Raw genomic sequence first — 24,735 nt, 5'->3', positions numbered from 1 at the left:
CTCCTCGTCGAGAGGGATCCTGTCCTCAAAGCAGCCCGTCGCCGGAAACCAGCGGGCGTCGAGGAACTCCTGTAGCGGACGCATCCGAAGTCTGCAAAGGGGTACCAGATAGATGCATGAGGACATCATCCCGAGGAGGGACTTGATGGACCTCACCCTGGCCACGTCCGTGGCTAGCAGGCACCGCACCTTGCCCAGGATGGTCTTCGTCCTCTCCTCTGACGGGGAGGCCAATTGCCCCACTGTATCGAGCTTTGCTCCCAGAAACAGTGCTACTTGCGAAGGAACCAGGTGGGATTTGGGGTAGTTGATGGCGAACCCCAGTTCCGTGAGCAGCCGGACGGTCCTCGCTGTGTGTTCGACGGCGAGTTCTCTTGTCCTTGCCCAGATTAGCCAGTTGTCCAGGTAGGGGTAGATGTGGATCCCCTGCAGGCGCAGCCGCGCCGCCACTGGTGCCAGGCACTTGGTAAATACCCTGGGTGCCGACTTTAATCCGAAGGGTAGGGCTCTGAATTGGTAGTGGCGTCCCTGAACCACGAACCTGAGAAACTTCCTGTGCCCTTTTAGAATGGGGATGTGGAAGTAAGCATCCTCCAGGTCCAACGACGATACGAAGTCGCACTCCTCCAGCTGTCCCAGCACGTGCTGGAGGGGGACCATCCTGAATTTCTGCGCCTTGATGTATTTGTTTAACCGACGCAGGTCCAGGATGTGGTGCGAACCGCCTGTCTTCTTTCTGACGAGGAAGTACCTTGAGTACACTCCGGAGCCCCGGAGCCTCCTGGGGACGAGCTCGATGGCACCTTTCTTGAGCATCGCCCTTACCTCCAACAGCAGTTGAGGGACGTGATTCTCCTTCCTGGCCACGGGAGGAATGCGAGGGCACTTCTTTTGGAATTCCAGCGAGTGCCCGTTGGCCAGGGTGTCCAGCACCCAACGGTCGGTGGAGATAGACTCCCACACGCTGATGAACTTCGTCAGCCGGCCTCCCACCGGGGTGCTTCGGTGGGTGCCAGACGAAACACAGCCGGGTCAGTCTTGCTTGGAGGCGGCCTTGCCGACGACGGCGGGATCCCCCTTGCTTGCCGCGACCTCTGTAGGCCTCCTGGGAAGAGGAGCGGGACGCCTGGCGGTAAGTGGAAGAGCCACCGCTGGATCCTTTGGAGGCACCCTGTCTGCCTCCGGAGCTCCGAAAGGGCCGTCGTTGTTGAAGTACCCCTAGGGCCCGGGCCGTCTCCGAGTCGGTCTTGATGGCCTGGAGAGACTCGTCCACAGCCTTACCAAAAAGGTTGTTGCCGTCGAACGGCATATCCAACACTCTGGTCTGGATGTCCTGGCGAAAGTCTGTCGCCTTGAGCCATCCTCGTCGGAGGCAAACTCTGTTGCCCAATTGGTGAAATCCGGTATCGGCAATGTCTGTTGCCACCGTTATGGCGTGATCCGACGCCACCTCGCCTTCCTGCAGAATTTGTAGGGCCTCCGCTCTCTTGTCGTCAGGTAGAAAGTCTAGCAGGGGAGGTATCTTGAACCAGAGCTCCCTGTCGTAGCGGGCCACGATCGCTAAGGCATTGGCCGCCTCAATCGTCGTTGCTGCCGACGAGATGACTCGTCGTCCCATGGAGTCCAACTTCTTGCCCTCGCTGTCCGGCGGGGAAGTGGAAGTTGAAGCCGCCACACCCGCTGCTTTCTTCTTAGTTGCTGCCGAGACGACAGAGTCTGGCGTGGGCTGGGCCCTGAGGCACAAGGGGGCGGCATCGGGGACTCGGTACTTCTTCTCGTACCTGTCCCTCTTGGCAGGTGTCGTGGAAGGGTTCTTGAGGACAGCAAGCCCCTATTCCCAGATGTCGTCGAGCAAAGGCACCGCGAGGACCGTCTTCCTCTTGGCCTCTCGTTGTTGGTAAAGAAACCCTTCCTTTTTTCGTTCTTCAGGGCAGAGCTGGAAGAGCTCGGATGCCCTGGTTATCATGGCGCGAAAGGAGCCAATTTCCTCGGCTGGAGAAGCCAGAGGGGGGGGGTGATGACGGGATGTCCGCTGTGTCATCGCCGCCGTCGTCCGTCCCCGTCGCTGTATCCGTCGCCGTATCCTCTCTAGGGTCCGGCGAGGGGGGTGAGGGGTCCACAGGCCTCATGGGCACGAAGGGCGGAGAGGGGTGGACTCTCCTCCGCTTGTTCAGAGGGTTTCCCGACAGGCCCGGTTCTGGATCATCCGTCGGGGTCCGTGGTAATCTCGTCCTTATCTACAAGGATTGGATCGCCAACAAAATGGCCGCCAAGCTATCCTGGGGCTCGGGTAATGGCTGGGACGGACGTGATGGCCGCTCCACTGGGCCCTCTTCTTCGCCATCATTGCTATCTTCGATCACGTCAGCGGGGACCGCCCCCTGGGATCGAACCTTCTCGAACCTCTCGTTGAGGCCCTTCTCGGTTTCCACCAGCTCCTCCTCAGAGGCTGATTCTGAGTCTGTAATGGCCACCGCCCTCCCCCCCTCTTTTTCCGCCGGGGACTTCACAGGGGTCTTAACGATGGGCTGGAAAGAGGATTCCCTCCGCGGTGGCAGGGATACTCTGGGCCCAGAGGCCGATTTCACTGGCGTAGTCTCAGCCGGCTTCGCCAGGGTCGCAGCGACCACTTCGATAGAGGCTTTTGCCGGCTGGATCAAAGCACTCACCACCTTAGGTGCGTCCTGGGCCTTCGTCTTGGGGGGAGGGTCAGCGCCTCACTCCCCCTTCGAGATCGACCGGGGCCGCTCCAGCAGCTTACCTGGGTTCTCGGACTTCCTTTTCCCCGAACCAGAGCGCTGGCTCGTGGTTGAACGTGCCGGGGAAGTCGCGCCCTGCCTGGCAGCCGAAGAGCCCGACCTTTCGGCGCTCCCGGTGCCGGCGGACTCGCAGTGCTTGGCCTTCTGTTGGGCCCCCGTCGCCGGGGTGCCCTCACAGGATTTAGAAGCCCGCTCAGACTTTTTCTTCGCCTTCTCACCTGCTGTACCCTTCTCCAGCCAGGCCACGAGGCGGGAACGACGATCTTGCTTGGTCCGTTCCGAAAGGTTCTTGCAGAACGCACAGTCCTTCTCCACGTGCGTCTTGTCCTCATGAAGGCAGTATAGACATCGCGAATGCTCGTCCTCCTTGAAAACGTTTTGTAATTCGCATCCAGGGCAGCACCTGAACAGCTTGGATCCGGGTGTCGAGCTTCCCTTGTCCTGGGCCATGTCCGTTGAGGTAGGCCGTAGATCTTCCGGAATCCTCCAAGAAGCGTAAACTCGATGAAAACTTCACCCTTGAGGGGCATGGAAGAATTCCGAAACGGGTCCCCGGTATCGGAAGTAGAAACGGTGGAGCTTGAGGCTCGATTAAACCGAAAAAATTATAAAATCTCCTGAAAAAGCGCGAAAACGCAGCAAAAACTCGAGAGCTAAAGCACGAGGACTCCCAACACTTGAGCGTGCGGTAAAAATCTGAGGATGGCAGCCAGAGGCGGGGCTTAGGGAGAGGGCAGTCATTGGCTGGGGGCAGTATGACCCAGAGATCAGTGATTGGTTACTACTAAGAAAGACAGATCAGAAACGAAACTGATACTGATTTTTTCTTTACCGAGGATTCCCAGCCTGACGACGGGGAATATTCATGAGCATGTGAATCCATGCCTGCCCCACCCCATGCTGGAGAATTACCTATAACACTATCCCTATCCTATGTGTACGGGTACCCATTATCCTTCATGCAACAGTGTCCTGAGATTGTTTTCTGACATAGGATGTGAAAGTGTGTTGTCTTTGAAAAATACTTTTTCCCCCTTCTGCTCCAACGTGCGGTGGATTGGTGTGCAGATGAGATTGTAAGCAAGCACAAGCTACAGAAAGATGATTACTGTTAAGATTTGTCTTCTGGAGCTTATGAATGTGCTTTGCATAGACTAGCCAGCATAATTTTGTGGATGGTGAGCTGTAGGAGTGAATAAAGGTCTTAAAATTGCATGCCCAACCTGAGTCTGATCTTGATTGGGTGTCCACACAATGTTCTGTGAATGTATGTACTGAACTCCAAGTGGCTGCCTTGCAAATGGCCTCCCACAGAACATTTGCAAGGAAAGCTAGTGTTGGGTCCTGTACTACTGGTTGAATGAGACATTGGTGTAAATGCAAGTGCCTTGTTGGTGGCTGCATTTTCTTCTCTCAGTGTTTCCTTGGACACAGAAAATTGCTGTGTTTTTCATATACCCTTTTTTCAAGGTACTACATTACAGCCCTATGAACACCCAATGTATGCAAGTCTCTTGCTCCTTTACTTTACGGATTTTGGAAGAAAGCTTGTAATTCAACTGTTTGGTTAACATGGAATCTAGATGTGAATTTTGGGGAAAACCCTTGATGTGTTCTAAACACCACCTTATTTTTATGCATAGTTACAAATGGTTCAGGTACCAATCGGGCTTGTAACTCACTTATCTTTCTTACTGACTTAATAGCAGTAAGGAAAGCTACTTGTACTGTGTTGAAATCTAACCCCGGTGTGGTTTGAGACACTGGATGGTAAAAGAAGACGTTACCTGTAACTCCTGTTCACAGTCATTGTTATTCCTCATAGTTTCACATACTGTTTGAATGCCTCAGAATCCAGGGTAAAATTAAAGCAGTTTACCTTTACATTTTTAAGCTTCTTGTCACTTTATTGCTCTAATAGAGTTATTAAGGGTCATATTGCATACATCCAATTAGACAGGTCTCCCTTAGCGCCACCCCTGGAGGTCATCTTCAGAATTGGCAAGCACACATGATGTGGCAGTATGAGACAAAGAGGGGACAGTGGGAGGGTTGCATGTGAATCTATGAAAGATATCAAGGCTGGAGAGCATGGGTTATATTTGAGTAAATTACTACATTCTCCAGGTTTGGATCTTTTATAGATTTACATGCTGTTTGAATAGGATTACAAAGCAGTACATGCAAGCAAAACCGGCAGAGGCATAGCTCAACAGAAGTAACCAACTCTCGCACAAACAGGTTACAAAGCACTGCATGACAGAACCAGGCCTCCTCCCTGGAATCCCCATTGATGCAGTAGAACCCTGTGAAAGTACGGACAGGGCTCCACGTGGCAACCCTGCAAATGTCCGGCAGGGGAACACAAGACAAGAATGCTGTAATAGTAGCAGCCATAGCCCTTGTCAGATGTGCCCTTGGCATGCCAAGAAGGGGCCTGTTGGCCATCTGATGACTGTGGGAAATGCATGTTGATAACCATCTTGCAATGGAAGACTTTGAAAGGCTGTTGTCTTTGCTGGAAGGTCCGAAAGCCTCAAAAAATGTTGGCTATTTGCGGAAGACTTTAGTGCAAACCACATAGAAGTTTTCATGGGTCACATCCAGAGAATGCAAGAAGTGCTCAGCAGGATATGTGGTCGAAACTAAGAACACAGTTAGAACTAACGGTTCATGAATGTCAAATGAAGACAGAAACTTTGGGTTAAAGGAAGGTTTTGTGTGAAGGACCAGCTTGGACTGATGAAATGTCAAATAAGGAGGCTTACAGGAGAGAGCGTGAAGTTCGCCAACCCATCTGGCAGAAGTAATGGCAATTAGGAAAGACTACCAGGAGAGAAACTTTAAAGAAACTAAAGAGGCTCTGTGCAGAGGCTCACAAAGAGGACCTATCAGCTTGGAGAGCACTATGTATAGTTACCGGGCTGGAGCAGGAGCTCGGGAGATAAACAGTCCCTTGAGGAATTCCAGGACCAGCCTGTGTGATCAAAGAGAAGACGCGCCTGGGGAACAAATATAGTGCAGAATAGCTGCCAAGTGTACCTTGACGGAAGCGTGCGCTAAACCAGCATTGGCTAGGTACGGTAAGACTTCCGGTGCCTGTACGCAAATGGGTCGAGAAGTTAACCTACACACCAGATGGTGAAGGTTTCCACTTGCTTTTGTACAAAGACTGAATAGATGGCACAAGGGTCCGGACAATCAGGAAGCAGAGGTACGTCTCCAAACTCCAGGCTGTAGGAGCCAGGCCGTCACGTTGAGGGATGCTGAATCATGGTGCAACACTGACCCTGTGTCTCTAGTGGGGAGGTCGGAGAGAGGGTGCAACTTGATTGGCAGAGCCACGGAGAAGTGGAGGAGGTCAGAGTACCAAATGTGTTGTGGTTAGGCTGGGGCAACTAGGATCATCATGCACCACTGTTTGAGTGCACCGAGTACTCTATGCATGAGAGGGATTGAGGTTAAAGCATAGAGGAACATCCCTTCTCATGGGAACGAGAACGTGTCTCCCAGACTTGCAGCCTTGAGAAACCTGTGCACAAATGTAGAGACATTCTTGTTTGTCGCTGTCGCAAACAGATAGTCTTCCAGAAACCGCCACCTTGAGAAAATGCAGAGAACCAGGACATGCAGAAGCTCCTATTCATGGCAGGATCTGAGTTCCCTGCTGAGGGAGCCTGCTGTGTTGTGGATCCCTGTTAGATGAAAAGGGATCATGAAAATATTGTGTGTAATCAGCCATGGCCACAATGCCTGTGACTCTGCTGACAGAATGGGCAAGTGGGTGCCCCTCTGCTTGGGAATATATAACATGGTGGTTGTTGTCCTTGAAGACGCAAACCACACGGTTTTGCTGTTGAGGCTTGAAGAACTTCAAGGCCCAGAACACTGCCCAGCTCCAGAACATTGATGTGGAGTGTCTTCTCGTCGGGAGACCAGCAACCACTGGCATAGAATCAGACGACGTGAGCTCTCCAGACCTTCAGTGAAGCATCAGTCGTGACTGTGATCTGATTGTCTGTGAGGCGAAAGGGCACAGCTTGAGTGACATCGAGACCAAAGCTCCACCACTGGAGAGCTTTGTGAAAAGGACATGTTCGATGAATCTCATCTTCCCAGGGTCCCGAAATCTGCTGCCAACAAGCATCCAGGAACTCCTGAAGGGATCGCATTCAGAGAATGAAGTGTGGGGTCAATGGGGTGCATGAGGACATTACTCCTAGGAGGGACTTGAGAGAGCTGACCTAAGAAACTGGCAGATATGGAGCTGAACGACTTTCATCAGAATGAACTTCACCCTCTCCTCAGAAGGCATGGCAACACTTGAGAGCGTGTTCAGACGCAACCCAAAGACCAGCATGTTATGAGATGGAGTTAAGCAAGACTTTTCAAAGTTCACAGAGAAACCTAGTGACGTCAAGGAAAGGACCGTCTGCAAAGACTGGAGGGGGGGGGTATCTGTACTCCTGCCCTCTATATGGCAGAGTAGAAGCCCAGAGCACCCCCAGCCAAGGGTCTCTGTTGTGGTAGCAATGGACGAGCAACCAAGGCTTGCGCTCTCAGGAGGTGATGCTGGCTGGTTCTTAAGTACAGCAAGTCCGCAACCCCCCACAAAGTAATGTCCACATACTATGTTATGTGCTAACAGTTCTTTAAATAAAAATAAGGTTCAAGATATATACAAATCAACAACACTTTGCACACTGGTAATTTTAATATGGCAAATATATACAATATCTATGTGGTACCACACTTAACTTTAAATTCCTTTAAAATGCATCAACTACTGACAGTTATAAGGTAGCATACACATCATGCAGTAAGGTGTCTAAACAGATCATAGGAAGGAAGGCAAGTTAGGTTAAATAATGGCAGACTGCTTTGTCCAGCTACTACTACACAATTCTGAGTGATGATTCCCCCACGTGGGCAACCTGTAATAAAAGTGTTAACAATCCCAGTCCATAAATGTTTAAATACATCTTGCTTCCAGGTCAAAATGTTCAACCATCCCAATGTACCTGTTGTGTCGTCGACGATTCCCTCGAGGGTGGACTCCCTTTAAAGCAGGAGCCACAAGGTGTCGAGATCCTTGACGAAAAGTGGAACACTTGCGTTGATTTGCAGCTTCGACAGTGACGGCAAGGGAGCCCCCTCAGTCAAATGTTCTTAGGCAAAGGTGGAGCTTTCGTGGCTCCTGTCGTCGAGCAGCACAGCGGCAAGCTGTGTCAGCTTCTGGGCGACACGACTAGACTGGCTTCCAGCGGTCTTGGAAATCCTCCAAACCCCGGTCGACGGCAATGGACTTCGATGGCCTTGATGTCCCAGCGCTTTACTTTAAGATTCTCGGCGGACCCCTTCTCTGGTCAACAGCCTTTCAGGACTGGCTTCCAGGGTGCCTTGATGAAGAGCAGCAGTTTTCCATGATGGTCCCTCGTAGCTCAGGAAGAGGTCTCCTAGCTAGGTCCTCTCTCGGACCAGTCCAACAGACTCGACAGCTTTTAGATTTAGTCAAAGGAAAGCAGCAGCAATTCCTCTTCCAGCTGGGCTTCAATGATGAGTTTCAATTTCAGAAATTGGTAAGAGAATAGTACAAAAGTTTCATGGGACAAGTTGAGAAATGCATGGTCTGAAGAATTAGGAGTAGTTATCACAATAAGGGATTGGGAGAGTTTGTGGAAGGTTCCAGTTAAGACTAAGATTGATTTGAATCTGCACTATATCCAGCAAAGGATCCTGGGGCGTCTTTATTGGACCCCGGATAAGATGTTTAATCTAGGATTAAGTGATGATCGGTATTGGGGTTGCACTAATGAAAAGGGCACTATGCTACATATGCTGTGGGAGTGTGCACGAGTTAAGGGATTTTGGAATGATATTCTAGATAGAGTTGATATAGTTTGGAATATAGTTTTTTTTTTTTAACCTAAAGTTTGTGCCTTGTGTATAAACTGTAGTTTATGTTCAAATAAAATAAAAATAATATATTTAGTTCTCCAAGAACACCATCAGCTGTACTTTTGAAATCCCCGAGCTGCACTTGTCATCTTGGTTATGCGACATTATGTTGCTAAAGTCCTTCTGGTGGCGACCCAACAAATTTTGCGTATTTAGAAGACTAGAAAAAAGCCATGTGTAGAAGAATGGTTAGTGCATGTGCAGCTTCTTTCACGCTTTGAAAAGATCACATTTGCTGCATTACATAGAGAAGATTCTTATGAAGAGCAATGGGGTATTTTCCATGAATTTTATGTTTGACACTTCAACAGAGTATGTTCTATTTATATATTCTATTTCCAACTGGGGTGGGAAGGTTAAAGGGGGGGTTGATGTTTGTCATGTCTAGTGTTTTTGGATATAATGTATATAATTATGCTGATGTAATGTTTACATATTGTTGGATAATCAGATTATTATTCGTTACTTCTTGGTCATTTTGTTCTATTCTACCTGAACTTATTTTTCTAAATTGCTTTGTTTTTATTGTTATTCTGATTATTATCCTAATATATGATTTCTTTGATTTGTTGTAGTTACAAAAGTTAAATAAAGTAAAAAAAAAAAAAAAGAAGAAATTGGTGAGAGATCCCCAGATATACATATCTGGCTGAGTCAGGCCCAGTCAGCCAATCACACAGAAGGGCATTCATGCAGGCAGCCAATCAGGCGCACATGCATTCAGGCTAATCACTTCCACCCAGACACCCATAACAAGGAATGTGGATTGGACCAAACACCCAGCTTTTCAGCACACACACTGCATTCACGACAGTTTCAGGCAGGGCTGTCTCATTCATTTTGTGTCACACACACAGAAACCAGACACTGGTGACAGAATGAATATTGGTTATTGGTCTCTCACACACTTCACACAGATTCCACCCCAAGGGGACACCCACAACATGCAGTCACTGGGAAGGCTCCAGCCAGTCTGGCCTGGACTAACCCACAATACCATATTTGGTTCTTCCACCCAACAGCCAGTCAAGGGAAGGGACAGTGCCAGGGCTTCCCAGGACTTTGGGGAAACAAGGTAACAGGTCCCAGGGGCCATCTTGCCTTCTATCAGGAATCAACTGATCCCTATGGCAGGGCCTTGGTATCCCAAAATGGAGGATACTCAGAGCACCTGTTATCAATGCTGGATGGTTGGCTTGCGGTACTATTGTCTTCAAGGTTGGAATAGAATAGTTCCCCGACCCTTCCTCCACCTCCACCTCCACCTCCTCACCTGGTGACGTGGGTAGCTCCAACTTCCTTCTCTGGGGCCTTTGGGAGGGAGGCTTTTTCTTCCCGTGCAGATATGGCCTGCCTCGGAAAGAAGCCACCGTGACCCCCAGTCTGGGGCTCACCGTGACCCCCCTCTGTGACAGCCAACAGGGGAAAAAGTCGTAGCAGAAAAAACCCCTGGCAGGTGTGCTGAAAGTTGCTGAAGAGCTGCCCCAGAAGTGTCCAAGGAGGAGATGCAGACTGGTACAAGGGTCCGGATGAAAAGCACTGAAGGAATCCAGCAGCCCAAGGGCGAAGAATCAGGAAGATAGAGAACGGAGGGAAAAATATAAACAAGGAGGAGGAGCTCCGGAGGAGGAGAGGAAAAAAGGGAGGGCGTAGTAAGCCCTATGTAAAAAAAGTAAATATTAGTAACAAAAAAAGAAGGAGGCTAAATGAAGGAAGAGTCAGCAGGGAAGCCAGGAGGGGAAAAAATAAACGGAGGATGGCAGAAAACCAAGCGAACGGAGGTGAGCCAGGAAAGTAACGGGAGCGCACGCAACAGAGAAAAATCCTAACGTTGCAACGCGCCGAGCCGCACCGCCGCTGAAAGTAAATAGGAAGCGGCGGGCGGCCATCTTGAAAGAACACTAGACCGCTAACCGCACGTAAAGAAAAACGTGGCAGAGCGGTCTAATGGCGGCCCGACTTCCATCCCTTCCACAACCGCCAACGGCCTACGGCCGTGACACCTGTCACTTCAGCATGGAGCTGCCACCAGCCCATCCACTGTTCTGTGGGAGACACAGGTACCCAAAAACAAACTTGGGGTACATGGTTGTACCCCCACCCATAGGTGCAATAGGGGTATCCTAAGGGTCTCTTCACCATGACCAAAAAGAAGAAGAGCTGCACTGCCAGTGGTCCCAATGGACTCCTGTGCAGAAAATAACACAGAACACACATAAGGGACATGGAGGCCCTATCCCTCCAATGCATTTCCAGCATCACACTGTCTCTTCTGTATGCCGAGTCACTAAAGGAAGCGATGGTGCCCCTCACCAACCAGTCGTTCAAACAATTAATAGTTACTCACCATAGTGACTAACGTACTCTTAGTCCCTAGTCCCCTTTCCTACATATTGTATAGGCAAGGAGAAGATCTTGGAGGTGTACGGGAAAAAGCTGTACTCCAACGCCTCCTTGCACCTGTGTCAAACCAATGCTTATGCCATGACTCTACGAGCGGAGGTGAGGCCTACGAGCAGCGCTGTCTTTAGGGTGACCAGCCTGATGTCCGCGGATACCATTGGCTCGAACGGTTTGTGTGCCAAGGCGCCCTGGACTACATGGAGGTCCCACACAGGGTGTGGCTTCTTTATAGGAGGATAGCCTGTGGAGGCCCGCCAGATGCAGTTTGGCCACCAAGTTAGCGGAAAAGAGACCCTCCTCCGAATTTCTGTAGGCTCCTATGGCTGCCAGATAGGTGTGGCATGTGTCCAGCTGAACTCCGGAGTAGGCGAGGTGTGCCGAGAAGGAGAGTACGAGGTCCAACGTGCACTTAAGGGGGTTAGAGTTGGCTCAATGACAGAATCTGGACCATTTGCTCTTATATTGGCTCCTGGTAGCTTTGCTTCTGGCACCTTGGATGATCTCCAGGTTAGCCTGAGTCAGGCTCATGTGTTTCAGTGTGACCTGCTCAGGAACCACACTGCGAGGGCTAGCTCATGATGAGCGGGGTGGAGTACCCTGCCCCCCCTGCTGGGTCAAGAGAGCAGTTGGACACAGCGGTAGGTGAATGGGGGCCTGAGGTGACAAGATTCCTTTATCCTGCAGATCACCCTGTGTACCAGGGATGTGGGAGGGAAGGCGTATGCTGACATGTAGTTCCATTGTATCTTGAATGCATCGCCCAGGGAGCCCGAGCCCTGTCCCTGCCAAGAGGCGAAATGTTGGCATTTCCTCTTGTCCCGGGAGGCAAACAGATCCACTTGGGGTTGCCCCCACCTGAGGAAGATCTCCTTCAGGACCAGGTCATTCAATTGCCACTCTTAATTGTTCGCCCCCATCCTGCTGAGCCTGTCCGCCTCCAGGTTGGACTCCCCTGGGGGGTGGACAACGGTGAGGTAGTTCTCCAGAGCCCATTCCCACATGCTAACAACTAGGTTGCACGGCAGAGGGGATCTGATACCCCTTCTTTGTTGATATAGTACATGCTGGTGGAGTTGTCCATCTGGATAAGTACTGTCTTGCCCTTAGAGGGAGGAAGGCATTGAGGGCCAGCCATATGGCCTTCGATTCTAGCCAGCTGATGTGGGACTCCTGTTCCTGCGGAGTCCAGACTCCATGGACCCTGTCACTGTCCAGTGTGGCTCCCCAGCCTTCTAGGGAGGAGTCTGTAGTGATGGTGACCTGCAGGAAAGGCTGCCAGAAGGGCTTGCCCTGCCGCAAGTTGCAATCCGCAGACCACCACCTGAGGTACGGGTTAAGAGATGTAGGAATGTCGACAGGCTCCGCTTGGGAGCCCCTCTCCTGATTCAACGAGGCTGCAAAGTGCAGCTGTAATTTCCTCATCTTGAGTCTTGTGTGGGGTACGGTCAACAGGACCGCTCCATAATACCCAGCAGGTGTTGGACCCACCAGGCCGAGGTCACTGTCCTGGAGAGGAAGTGAGTAGTGGCTCTCTCGATAGTTGTGATCTTGTCCTCCGATAGTTGTGATCTTGTCCTCCGAGGGAAAGACTCTCTCAGAGCCGGTGTCCCAGATGAGGCCCAGGAAGGTCAGTCCATGCATGGGTTGCAGTTGAGACTTCTTGAGATTGATCGTAAACCGCAGATCATGGTGTGCACTCATAAGTGCGCAAGAGGTGTGGAGAACGCCCTCCCGAGTTGAAGCCTGGACGAGCCAGTCATCCAGGTATGGTTACACGTGGTGGCCCTGAGAAGGGCTGCCACTGCATTAATTAACCTGGTAAATATTCTGGGGGATGAGTTGAGGCGAAAGGGAAGAACCTTGTATTGGAAATGGCAGCCCATAATCCTCAACCTTGGCAAGGACTGATGTGGCTGCCAAATAGGGACGTGTAGATACACGTCCTTCCGATCCAGGGAGCACATCCCGTCTCCCCTGTCCAGTGTCTCCGCAATGAGTGCTGGTGTAACGATCTTGCATTTTTGTAGAGGAAGGGAGAGGTTGAGGTTGGAAAGATCCAACACAACTCTAAGGCCAGACTGGTGGTTCTTCTGTATGGTGAAAATCCTGAAATAGAAGCCCAAACCTTGCTGGGAGGCTGGGACTTCCTCCACTGCCTGGCCTTCGACAAGCGAACGGATGTTCGCCAACAGAGTTTCTGTCCCAATCTGTGGGAGAGGATGGGAAGAGGGAGGAGAGGAAGGGACTGGCAGGCAGTACCCTGTGGAAACTACCGAGAGGATCCAGCTTTGGTGGCAACCCGCGGTCTCTGGCAGCCGCCCGCCACCCCACATAACACATCTGGACCCCGGCAGTTTATTGGTAACAGCATAAATCAGAACTTCACTTATCATACGGTCAGCAGTGCCGGCCCAAATTCCTGACTACTATACTCTTTCAATTATGCCCAGAGGTAAAAAGACCAACAAGGAAGGACCTATGGATGCATTCAGTAACCCCGGCCTGGAGGTGGAGGGGGCTAGTCCCACACGGGCAAATTTCCCCCCTGCTCACGACAATACTAGAAACACATCGGACCCATACATGGAGGCTCAACAGGCGGGGTTTGCAGCCGTGAACAGTAAATTAGATGACATTGGCAACACCATAGCCTCCATCAAGCTGATATGCAACAAGTAAACACCGGGTTACTGAAGCTGAAAACAGGATAGGAGGGGTGGAAGATGCCTCAAACAAACATGGCAGAGACATAGAAGACATTAGGAAGTGCCTACAACAGGTACAAGCGAAGTAAGATGACTTAGAATCGAGATCTCGACAGAACATCCGAGTGGTCGGACTGGCAGAGAAATCTCTCAACGTCCCAATGGATGTGTTTCTAGAAGAAGTGATACGCACCATCCTGCCGGAGGCACAGTTCTCCCAACAATTTCTGATCGAGTGTGCACATAGAGCATTAGCACCTCCCCCAAAACCAGGGGTGCCACCACGCATGGTAATTGCCCGCCTCTTAAAATACAGCGACAGAGATCTAATCCTTCGCCTGTCGAGGGAGAAAGGAACACTGTGTTATGACCCTGCTAGAATCAACGTATACCCTGATTTTTCCAGCGGGGTGCAGTCGGCACACCATACCTTTGACCAGGTGAAAAAAGCGCTCAGGGCAAGATCAGTGCCATATGCATGGTGTTTCCCACGAAGCTCCGAATACAACACTCTGGGTGGACATTTCTTTGAGTCCCCAGAAGAAGCCATGACCTATATAGAGCACAAAATCCCGCCACCCCCGCAGGACAAGGACCCCGTGGCTAGACGGAATGTGTGACGGAGAGGGATTCAATGACGTCATACACACTTCGTCTGAGAAGACACAGCGCAGTGGCCATCAGGGTGGTCAGGTTGGGTTTTAGAGAGCAGCGACCCAACAGAGCCACCCACCTTTTTCAAACGTTGATGTTCACCGTTAGGTCTACACTGTCCAGTTGGGGGGATAGTGAGGGAGGAAGGGAGGGAGGTAGGGATTTAGGGAGGGAGGGAGGGAATAGGCCACGTTGCCTAGTTGGGAAAGTGAGAGAAACAAGAAAAAGTGACAAGTGCAAGGACCACATGATACCAGAACAGATGCACAATATCGAGAAAACAGGGAAAATACAGCACCAATGGCCACACCAGGGAAACCTCAGGGGGTGAGATTACTAACGTGGAACGTCAGAGGCCTTGCTCACCCGATCAAGGCAAGAAAATTACTAAGTTACGCAAATAGGCACAAAATTGACATCCTCCTACTACAGGAGACCCATGCATCGAGGAAAGTGACGGATGCGTTTGCCACAACATGGGGCCCCACGAAAGTTACCATAAACTATTCTACACAAGCCAGAGGAGTGCTCACAGTGGTGCACAAATGAACCAACTTCCAACTCACCAGGTCCGAAATGGATGAGGGCAGCCGTTATGTAATCATATGGGGTACACTATACAACAAAGAAACAATTATAATCAACACTTATGGCCCTAACACTGACTGAGTGTCTATCTAAAGATCGCTACGTTGATATTTGTGGCAGGTCACGCCAATGTGCTGTGGGGATCTCAACACGATTCTGGACCTAGACCGAACATCTGGGGTCAGGAGTAACCACTCCAAATCTGCCCTGACCATCCTACAGGCCATGTCCACACTTCCCCCTCGCAGATGCGTGGAGCGATCTTCACCCACAGGAGAGGGAATACACTTTTTACTCCTCTGTACATGGCTCCAGCTCACGTATAGACTATTGGCTATGCACCCCGGACCTCATTTCAGAAGTGACCGCTTCGTATGATACACCCTTGCACAATGTCGGACCACTCTCCGGTCCTTCTCGAACTGACACCGTCTACCGCAGAATATAATGCCCGGAACTGAATGATGACCCCCGCACTACTGAGGGACGGTGCACTGATAGAACCCCTCAGAACGGAAATAATAGACTTCCACATACGCAACGCAGACTGTCAAATCTAAAGCAATGATCTGGGAAACTTTCAAGGTCTGGCTGCATGGGCAACTGATGGTGCAGACATACGGAGCGCTGAAAGCAATAAGGAGGGAACTAGATCACACCGAACAACCATTGAGAGACCTGCAAAACACACACGCCCTCTGCTATAGTGAAGCCCTTCTGCAAAACATCTCATAACATCTGACAAAATTCAGGTCATTGGCCGAAGATGAACTCTTCTACGTGACACAACCAGCGAGAGCCAGGCGATACGGCAAAGGGAACAAAGCTAGCCGAACACTTGCCAACCTCATTAAAGCCGAGCAAGGAATGAGAGACAGAACCAGCATTACGGATGCGGATGGGAATGTACAGACTAAAGCTGCCAATATTAAAGAGGTATTCCAGAAGTTTTACAACAAACTTTACTTTAACAAAGACCAGGCATCCCCTGGAGAACTAATAGATTACTTAGACTTGTTTCCCCCTGCTCAAACTGAGCGAAACCAAAAAAGCGACCATGGACCTCCCACTAACCGTCGAAGAGATGGAACAAGCCATAGTGGACCTACGGGCAGGCAAAGCCCCCAGATCCAATGGTATCCCAATCAATCTGTACAAACATTTTAAGCTGAACTGGCACCCATACTACTGGAGGTTTGGGAGGAGGCTATAGGTAGAGGGGCACTACCAAATGCCATTTAAGTATCAATAATAACCGTACTCCTCCAGCCTCACAAACCGCCACAAGATCCCCCGTCCTACCGACCTCTATCCCTAATCAATTCAGGTGCTAAGATATATGCCAGCGCAATTGCAAACCGTCTTATAAAAAACATGAATGAATTAATCCACCCCGACCAATCGAGATTCCTTTCCACCAGATCCACCGCGTTGAACCTCAGGAGGTTCTTCGACATCACCTCTCAACTGGACCCGAAAGCCAAGACAATAGCGGTCACTCTAGATGCCGAAAAAGCATTTGATTCTGTATCTTGGAAATATATGTACGCTATACTAGACAAGATGAGGTTTGGCCAGGTATTCATTAGATACATTTGTGTCCTATACTTTGATCCCAGGGCAATGGTTAGAACGAACAAATCCATATCCCCAAGCTTTCCACTTGTGAGAGGCACCAGACAAGGTTGCCCGCTATCCCCCCTCATATTTGCACTCACCATAGAGGGCATGGCAGCCAAACTGAGACAGGAACATTCATGGATGGGCATTCGTGTCAGGGGACCTCCCCTGTTTATCTCACTCTAAGCTGACGATACAATGCTATATATCAGACCCCGAAACAATCCTACCACCGGTAATGCAGGAAATTGAGACCTTTGCTAAATACTCTGGGTACCGAGTTAATCAGGCTAAATCAGAAATCATTCCGCTTACACCCTCCACAGTGCAATCCCCAGCCACCACACAATTCAAATGGCCACCCACCACCGCCCAACACCTGGGAATCATAATGGCCGTAGACAAACAGACCCTGTATACTAATAACTACGAACCATACCTAGTACTCCTAGAACAGAAACTTAAGGTATGGGACAAACTTCCAATATCGCTATATGGGCGAATATCGCTACTCAAAATGGTAACAGTGCCGAAGTTATTATACCTGTTCTGTAACATCCCTATTTGGCCAGGCAGACTGTTCTTTCAAAAACTACAGAGCCTGGCATCAAGTTTTGCATGGGTAAGGGGAACCGCAAGACTCCAATAGCCCAAGATGTGTGAGAGGTACGAAACGGGGGGCCTAGCAGCCCTGGATTTTCTACTATATTTTCAGGCAGCCCAGGCTCACTTTGCAAAATATTGGTCAGACTCTACGGAAGCATATGCACACATACAGGCTGAAAAGTTTGCGGCGGCCCCATTTAACCTGCAGGCAATGCCCTTTTCCAAGGCGCAGAAAGCCCGGGGGAGGTCGAACCGGTGGAAACTACAGTGCGAGCCTGGTCCGGCCTATTAGAAAGGGTGGGGTGCGACAACCCATAAAGGCAACACACCCCGCTATGGCACTAACCAAAGCTCGAACCGACCCTCGACACGACCCTCCAGAAAAAGTGGGACCCTCGGAAGGAAATGCGTCTGGGAGACTTATATCCAGATGGGAAGTTTGCGTCTCTGGGGACCGTCCAGGCGAACGTCGGGGCCGGGTTGGTCACGTCATTACAATACTACAGGTTAAAGTCAGCGTGTAATGAGCAAATGCCCACCTTTCCAGAAGTTCCACCCACTCACCAATTCTTAACCGATACCAGGACACCAGAGGGCTTCACAGGTGGGATTTGTACCCTCTATAAAGCGGTCCAACGACATACCCCCTCGAAAAACACAATGAAAGCCAAATGGGAGGTACCTAGGGATTTCTAATGAAGACGCCCAATGGGCGAAATACTGCCAATTCACCAAGTCTGTCTCTATATGCACCAACTTTAGACTGATTCAATTCAAGATACCGAATCATCTGCATATTACACCCAGTAAAATCGCCAAATTTGACCCCATGTCAAAGCCAGAATGCCCTAAATGCCAGGCCCATGGGGCAAACTCATTTCACATGTATTGGGACTCTCCCCCGATCAAAATGCTCTGGTGTGAAGTGGCTGAGACAGTTAGTGACATTATCGGCCTCCAAATCCCGGCAGCCCCATTAAAATACCTACTTGGAGACATCGGGATGGTCTCAATCAAAACACGTCGACTTCTTGCAATCACAGGGGTGGTCGGCAAAAGGTGTATCCTTCGTGCCTGGAAGGCAAGAACTCCTCCCACCCGACAAGCATGGTTGAGCGACCTAATACATGTACAGGAAACTGAAGAAGTATATGTTCAGAATGTTGTGCCCACCTGTAGACCAAAAGACATATGGGCCCCCCTGAGGAGGTATAAGGAGACATCCCCCAACACGTCAGAAAACAAATTAACCTGTTCTGCCAATGATCCGGCCGATAGGACCACATGAGGATCAATGAGATCATGCAGAGAACATGTCATCAGTCACCTAAACGAACGATGCAAACGGGACTCTACCTCGATATTGCATACTCTGATGTATTTTGAATATGTATACTTTCAATACATGTCATGTATCTGAAATGCACTTGGCAAATCGCAAAATAAAGGATCTGGTCTCATAGTTTTGTCTTTTTGGGTACCATAAAATAAACAGAGTATATTACTGTGTTTACTGGTTTCCTTGGTACTTCCTCTATTGCTCACTTTAGAATAAGCGCCTTGATTTCCTCCTGTAGTTAGTTTAGATTTTCTTGTGGTATTGTTCTTGACCTGGGTTGATTGCGCAGTCTTGTTAAAAGCTTGATGCAGTAACCCTCTTTCACTGTGCTTATTACCAACTTGTCTAATGTTATCCCCTCCAATGTGTGGGTATAAGATGTTATGCAACCTCCTGCTGGGGTTGCATAGGAGGGGACCACTACTGGGCAGTAATGGGCTGCGCCTCTACAGGTTTGCCCTCTACCATGTGCTCGCCCTCTGCAGGGAGTATGCATGGCTGAATACCCACTAGTTCCTTGGGTGTAAGTGATTTGGAAACTAGAGGGCCCTGGTTGCTTGTTTGAATGGGCTGATGTTAGGCTCTATGGCTGGTCTCGAAAGGGCCACCTACCTCCAAAAGATCCCCTTTGTAGGCAAGTCTCAAGTTATTTGACCCAGGCTTTTTAAAGTTGTGTGCGTTTTTTTTCTCCAACGCCTTTACAGCTGTTCCAAACAGACAGTTCTTCTCGACTGGTTTGTCCATTGAATTTACTTGAGTTTTGGGGTTTGAAAACCAAACCCCTAAGCCAGGCGACTTAATTATGCTTGAGCTTGCAGTCATTCTTCCCAGTGTTTCTGCTGGAAACTTTTTTATTTCTTTCATCTCATGCCATGGTGCGTGCTTGTTACCGGTTATAAGACCTTCCAATACATCATAATATCCATACTCTGCTGATATAGTGCCCATGTTATAGTGGTAAAATACCTTTGCTGTTGCCATACATTGATCATTGCGGCCCAACACATTTATTACTTCTCTTTATTCATTATATTTAAAACTTCCTGTTACTGAGATTTAGCTGTTTACACCAGCTTTTCAATTCAGCTTCATTAAATTCATATTACATAAAAAATGTACTACATTTAAACATTTTCATTGTCATGTGCAATTTTAGTGGCTCTTACTTGGGCAGAAATATTTGGAAGCCTCATTGTATTTGGTGCCAGTTGGCCAACTCTTAAAGCCTGCCCCAGTGCTAATATTTTATGTACTCTTACTCAAATTCTGTGGTGTACCACTGGGTTAGATTTGCATACAATTATGCTTATTCACTGGTCCACGATAGTTCATTATTGTATAATCAGTATGGATCACTATATGTGTATTAATCTTTATACCATTACCAAATTAAATTCTGATATTTCTTAATCATTATATAGATGTACCGCTAATTCTTCATCAGAATAATAGCCCCCTGGCTTCATTGTATTGAATTCTATGATCAGTTTGGATTCAAGTCTCCTCAATTGTCTTGGTTACCTTTCCTCAGATGGTCGGGTATGTGTGCTAATGCAAAATATCTAATTATGCTAGCATCACTATTGTGGTTTTCTGCAAAATGTATCGCAAGAGGTTAATTCTCATCTTTATTCTTTATTGCCCTGTAGTGTTGCAATATTTCTGATTTTTAACATACATGTTTGATCCTATACATAATGTGTTGCAAGGACAACCAATAGCATTCAATACATGCAATCTATTCTATAGTTAATGCGCCACTTCTTTTTTTGAACACCTTAGCTTACTATAGTCTTCGGTTCTGCGTATTGACACATTTTGCAACCTCTGCATTTGCAGAATCCCTTCTTGTTCTTTGTTTTAGCCAACCATGGTTGTGTGTCTTTCTCAAGTCTAGGACAACTCTGACAGATTTCCTTTAATGATTCTAGTCTAGAAAACCTTATTCTAGGACTTGTACTCAATGTTTTGTCAAGATCTTTATTTGCCTTGATAATGGACCAATGTTTTTGTAAAATATGCCTGATTTGTTGCGTTATAAATCTTGTGGAGGGATCGCCTACCTCTGTTTGCTGTTACCAGCATTTAGAAGTTAATTTCTATTGCGTTTGCTGGTTTTATAATTATAATTGTTCTTTTTATTTTATTGAATGCACAAATGATACTTCAGTGTATATCCCCAAAAGATGAAGCATTCTCCCATGTTGCCAACTTCTTCTACATAATCTTGTTCCAAGGTACAATTTTGCTTGGCCTTAATAAGTTCACCACATGATATACTGTTAATTAGTGACTTCGGATGGTGACTATGTGCAGGCAGTACTGAATTAGATGCTATGGGTTATTAGTGTAGGTTACTGCATACTTTCTGATGGACAACCAATAATTGTACATCTAGAAGAACAAGTTACTTTCTTACCTGGTAACGTTCTTTCGATGGGATGGTCCGACAACGTATTCCATATCTATGACATGTAATCACCACAGCTGTGCTGCTTCGTAAACTTTTTTTTTTCTGCGTCCTGCGTCGATGACGTCCATGCGCCGTCGTCGAGGACCTCCTCCGACGTCCGACGTCATCCGATGTGATAAGTAGGACGCCCGTAGCCTCAGTTGTAGTTTTTTCCCCCAGAACGTGTGACATTAGTCAACTGCCAGTCAGACACAAAGCCTTGCGGAACGTAAGCTGCAATCGCAAAAGAAATTCTGCAGCGGGGAAGGCAGGGCGGGAGCGATATGGAATACGTCGTCGGACCATCCCATCGAAAGAACGTTACCAGGTAAGAAAGTAACTTGTTCTTCGAGGGGATTGGGTCCTCCGACGTATTCCATATCTATGACAGACTCCCAAAGCAGTACCAGAGCAAGGAGGAGGGAAAGAATTTAGAATCAAAATTTAGAATAGCCAATCAAATAGCAGAGCAAAGGACCGCCTTGCCAAAGGCCAGATCCTGTCCTCGGATGGAATCGAGGGAATAGTGACGTACAAATGTATGTACTGAAGCCCAGGTGGCTGCATCACAGATGTTGCGAATAGGAACACCCCTCTGCAGGGCAGTAGATGCAGCCATACCCCTGGTAGAATGGGCCCGCAAGCCAGCCGGTGGGTCCTTACCCGCCAAGCGGTAACACTCCGAGATGGCCAAAATAATCCAGCGAGACAAAGTCTGTTTCGTCACAGCTTGCCCCAAACGCTTTCCAGCGTAACCAATAAAGAGTTGATCGTCCACTCTGACCCGGGACATGCGTGAAACATAAAAGCTTAAAGCTCTCCTAGGATCAAGCCTATGGAGCCTCTCCTCTTCCTTACCAGGATGCGGAGGAGGATAGAATGCCGGAAGAACAACCTTCTGGGCCAAATGAAATTCCGTCACTACCTTCGGAAGAAAAGAAGGACGAACTCTAAGGACAACCCTGTCCTTGTGAAATACAGTGAAGGGTGGCTTAACTGAAAGTGCCTGTAACTCACTCACTCTGCGAGCGGAAGTAACCGCAACTAAAAACACAGTTTTCAGAGTTAACAGCCTCAAAGGGCAAGAATGTAAAGGCTCAAACGGAGCACCTATAAGAAACTTAAGAACAAGGTTTAAATCCCAACCGGGCACCAGGAAAGGTGACGGAGGGAACACATTAGTGAGCCCTTTCAGAAACTGTGAAATTAAAGGGATTTTAAAGTAAGAACACTCTTCAGACGAGCGCTTAAAGATGAACAGCGCCGCCAGGTAACCTTTAATGGTACCCACTTGCAAGCCCCTGTGGGCCAAAGAAAGTAAAAAGGACAGAACCATGGGGATGTCACATGCAAAAGGATCCACATTTGGAACTCTGCACCAGTCGCAGAACTTACGCCAACGGTACAGAGACTTTGTTGCTGGCCTTCGGGCCGAAAGCAACACCTCCATCACGTCTTCAGGGAGGTCCCAATCCTTATACATCAACCTTTCAGAAACCAAGCGTGAAGGTTGAGGGATCTGACCTCTGGATGGAGAACCTGACCCCCCTCTCGTGAGAGCAGATTGTCTGGGTATGGAAGACGACGTGGAGGGCAGATGGACAAGACGAGAAGGTCCGGGTACCACGTCCTCCGAGCCCACGCCGGGGCAATGAGGATCATCCGGGAACCAAACTTCCGTAACCTTCGCAGCACTTGCGGGATGACGGGGACTGGAGGAAATGCGTACAGCAGCGGGAATGACCACTCCACCACGAACGCGTCCCCTAAGGCTCCGTTTGGAGGAAATTCCCGCGAGCAAAACCTTTCGCACTTCCGGTTGACACTGGAGGCAAAGAGATCCACTTAAGGGGTCCCCCAAAGGGCGAAGATCTCCAGGAGAATCTCCTGAGCCAACTCCCACTCGTGAGAGATCTCGCTCTGCCTGCTCAGAGCGTCCGCCGTCACGTTTTCGTCTCCGGCCAGATGAACTGCCGAGATCGAAACTTCCTGCTGGATGGCCCAGAACTCGAGCTGCATCGCCTCCCTGCACAGAGGAAGTGACCCTGCCCCCCCCTTTTTGTTGAGGTAGTGCATGGCCACTGTGTTGTCCGTCAGGATCAGGACACTCTTTCCTCGCACAGTCGGCAGAAAAGCCTTCAGGGCTAGCCTGATGGCCCTCAGCTCCAACAGATTGATATGGAGTCTGGACTCTGACAGAGACCAACGACCGCGGACTGTCAGCCCGTTGGCATGAGCTCCCCATCCCGTGAGGGATGCATCCGTCACGATCGTCACCTCCGGCCAGGGAAGCCAAAATGGAGCCCCCTTCATCAAGTTGCCTTCGACGGCCCACCACAGAAGGTCCCGGGCGACTGAGGGCAGCACCTGAACCGGGTCCCACATCCTGCCGGAGGACTGCGACCATTGCGTCTTGAGTGCCCACTGCAAAGATCTCATCCGCAGGCGAGCCTCTGGCACCAGAAGAATGCAGGATGCCATGAGGCCGAGCAACCTCAAGAACTCGAACGCTGGGAGCATCTGGGCATGCTGAAACTTGTGCATTATCTGCTGAATGTGAAGAGCCCTCACCTGGGGAGGAAACACTGCCCCAGGGAAGTGTCGAGCACTGCTCCTGGAGCCGCTGTGTTGGCGTCAAATGGGACTTCTTTAAATTGAGGGAGAAGCCCAGCCTGTGAAGGGAGTGGCAGGTGACGGACAGATGATCCAGGACTTGCTCGGGACAGCTCCCCCTGATCAACCAATCGTCCAGGTAGGGGTAGACGTGAATCCCCCCTTGCCTGAGATGCGCTGCCACCACCACCATGAGCTTGGTGAAAACCCTCGGGGCGGAGGTCAATCCGAACGGCAGGACCCGAAACTGAAAGTGCGAGTCGCCAACCGCGAACCTCAGGTACTTCTTGTGCTTGGGATGGATCGGCACATGGAAGTAAGCATCCTTGAGGTCGAGTGACACCAACCAGTCCTGAAGCTGAAGGGCCTGGAGGACTTGAGAGAGAGTAACCATCTTGAACTTGTCCTTCCTGAGGAGTTTGTTGAAACCGCGCAAGTCCATGATGGGTCTCAATCCCCCGTCTTTCTTCGAAATCAAAAAATAAGGGGAATACCATCCCTTGTTCCTCTCCGCTACAGTCACCAGTTCTATGGCGCCTTTCTCCAGCAGGGCTTGAATTTCCTGCGCAAGGAGCGGATCCGGACTCTGCAAAAAGAGGTTCCCCGGTGGATTGTCGCGGGGCCTGTGCCGAAAGGGAAGATAGTAGCCGTGGGTTATGATCTCCAGAACCCACACATCTGAAGTAATGGCTTGCCACTCTACAAGATGCTGCGCCAGCCTTCCCCCAACCGGCGAACCATGGGACATGGCCTCAAGACTGAGTGGGAGCGGCTGCGGCTTTACTTGAGGGCAAAGAGGCAACTGCCCGAGCGGCCTTGGCACCACGGGTACCCTGTCGTCCACCTCTGGTACCCCTGCGTTGGCCTCTTTGACTGCCAGCTCCTCTCGCTTTAGTGAAGGACGAGTAATAGCGAAAGGAACCACCCCTCCACTGCTGTCCCCTAGGACGAACAGGCGGAGGTTGGCGAACTGCAGCGCCCAACGACTTCGCTGCAGCTTTTGAGGTCTGCAACCTCTCAAGGCTCTCGTCAGCCTTG

The 24,735-nt window shown here is 49.6% G+C and overlaps 1 long non-coding RNA gene across 1 annotated transcript in view; it reads right to left on the bottom strand.

The window, feature by feature from the left end:
- The window catches only part of LOC138527462 (uncharacterized), a 429,641-nt gene that overhangs the window by 173,105 nt on the left and 231,801 nt on the right, over nt 1–24,735 (bottom strand). The window lies entirely within an intron of this gene.

The sequence above is a fragment of the Ambystoma mexicanum genome, chromosome 14 (genome assembly GCF_040938575.1).
Source record: "Ambystoma mexicanum isolate Mex_15411 chromosome 14, UKY_AmexF1_1, whole genome shotgun sequence".
NCBI lineage: Eukaryota > Metazoa > Chordata > Amphibia > Caudata > Ambystomatidae > Ambystoma > Ambystoma mexicanum.
This window is presented reverse-complemented; position numbering and strand designations above follow the sequence as displayed.